Source organism: Coregonus lavaretus, assembly GCF_964263955.1.
Source record: "Coregonus lavaretus genome assembly, contig: HAP1_SCAFFOLD_2813, whole genome shotgun sequence".
NCBI lineage: Eukaryota > Metazoa > Chordata > Actinopteri > Salmoniformes > Salmonidae > Coregonus > Coregonus lavaretus.
The window spans coordinates 66,758-69,049 of record NW_028157695.1 but is presented as its reverse complement, the minus strand read 5'-3'; positions in this window follow the sequence as shown (position 1 = coordinate 69,049).

Genomic DNA, 2,292 nt, shown 5'->3' with positions numbered 1-2,292 from the left:
GCTCTGTCAGGTTGGATGGGGAGCGTTGCTGCACAGCTATTTTCAGGTCTCTCCAGAGATGTTCGATCGGGTTCAAGTCCGGGCTCTGGCAGGGCCACTCAAGGACATTCAGAGACTTGTCCCGAAGCCACTCCTGCGTTGTTTTGGCTGTGTGCTTAGGATCGTTGTCCTGTTGGAAGGTGAACCTTCCCCCCAGTCTGAGGTCCTGAGTGCTCTGGAGCAGGTTTTCATCAAGGATCTCTCGGTACTTTGCTCCGTTCATCTTTGCCTTGATCCTGACTAGTCTCCCAGTCCCTGCCGCTGAAAAACAACCCAGAGCATGATGCTGCCACCACCATGGCTCACCTTAGGGATAGTGCCAGGTTTCCTCCAGACGTGATGCTTGGCATTCAGGCCAAATAGTTCAATCTTGGTTTCATCAGACCAGAGAATCTTGTTTCTCATGGTCTGAGAGTCTTTAGGTGCCTTTTGACAAACTCCAAGCGGGCTGTCATGTGGCTTCCGTCTGGCCACTCTACCATAAAGGCCTGATTGGTGGAGTGCTGCAGAGATGGTTGTTCTTCTGGAAGGTTCTCCCATCTCCACAGAGGAACTCTGGAGCTCTGTCAGAGTGACCATCGGGTTCTTGGTCACCTCCCTGACCAAGGCCCTTCTCCCCCGATTGCTCAGTTTGTCCGGGCGGCCAGCTCTAGGAAGAGTTTGTGGTTCCAAACTTCTTCCATTTAAGAATGATGGAGGCCACTGTGTTCTTGGGGACCTTCAATGCTGCAGAGATTTTTGGGTACCCTTCCCGAGATATGTGCCTCGACACAATCCTGTCTCGGAGCTCTACGGACAATTCTTTCGACCTCATGGCTTGGTTTTAGCTCTGACATGCACTGTCAACTGTGGGACCTTTATATAGACAGGTGTGCCTTTCCAAATCATGTCCACTCAATTGAATTTACCACAGGTGGACTCCAAGTTGTAGAAACATCTCAATGATTATCAATGGAAACAGGATGCACCTGAGCTCAATTTCCGGTCTCCTAGCAAATACCTATGTAAATAAGGTATTTCTGTTTTTTATTTTGTATTGCAAAAATATCTAAAAACCAGTTTACGCTTTTGTCATTATGGGGTATTGTGTGTGTATTTCTGAGATTTATATTTTATTTAATCCATTTTAGAATAAGGCTGTAAAGTAACTAACAAAATGTGGAAAAAGTCAAAGGGTCTGAATACTTTCCGAAGGCACTTTATACATACACATTGAGTGTTTGAGTGTGTCAAGAACTGCAACGCTGCTGGGTTTTTCATGCTCAGGAGTTTCCCGTGTGTATCAAGAATGGTACAGGACGTCCAGCCAACTTTACACAACTGAGGGAAGCATGGAGTCAACATGGGCCAGCATCCCTGTGTAACGCTTTCACCACCTTGTAGAGTCCATGCCCGACGAATTGAGGCTGTTCTGAGGGCAAAAGGGGGTGCAACTCAATATTAGGAAGGTGTTCCTAATGTTGTGTACACTCGGCGTATATCATTCAGCTGTATTGGTTTTTAGATATAGGCTTATTATAAATGTTTTATTGTAGCCCCACTATCTTTATTGCAATAATAAATACAAATATGAACAACTTAATTTGACAGAGGTAATGAACTGTCCATTGATCAGCACAGCGATCGATAAAACAGCCCCATGTTTGCAAAACAAGTGGTTCTGAGCTTATGTCAATATTGCGTAGGTAAGCTAACGGTTACATAAATCAGGAATGAAGACAGGCTCTATCTATCTGAGCTACTGTGTCCAACACACCACCACCTGTTATGTTGACCAAAATAAAGATGTTATGAAATAAAAAGAAATCTCAATGACTCAATGTATTGCTAAAATAATGGTCTAAGGAAATGCAGGCAGGCACCACATTACTACAATACAAAACAGCTCAATCAAGCCTGATTGTCTTGTAAGTATAAAAGCAAAGGGTAGTGTAATGGGATAATGTCTTAGTGCGGTGTGTGAAGAATCCAATACTTTACCTTTTTAAGCAAACCACATTATTGTGTGAGAACCTCCTCTAAGAGTATGTATTAGGCTGTTCGAGAAGGTTTCAATCCTAAGCAACCTGCCTACACATTGTTTGATGTACAATAGACCACCATAGCTAATGTAGTAGGTCAAAGCTGTGTGATAGAAAACCTTGGTAGAGCATGGGTGAAGTAGGCGCAGTCTAGTGAATTTCCTTTTTCGGCTTCAGACCAATGCCTACTTCTCACTTAAAAAAAATATATATTTGTTTTGAATTGTATTAT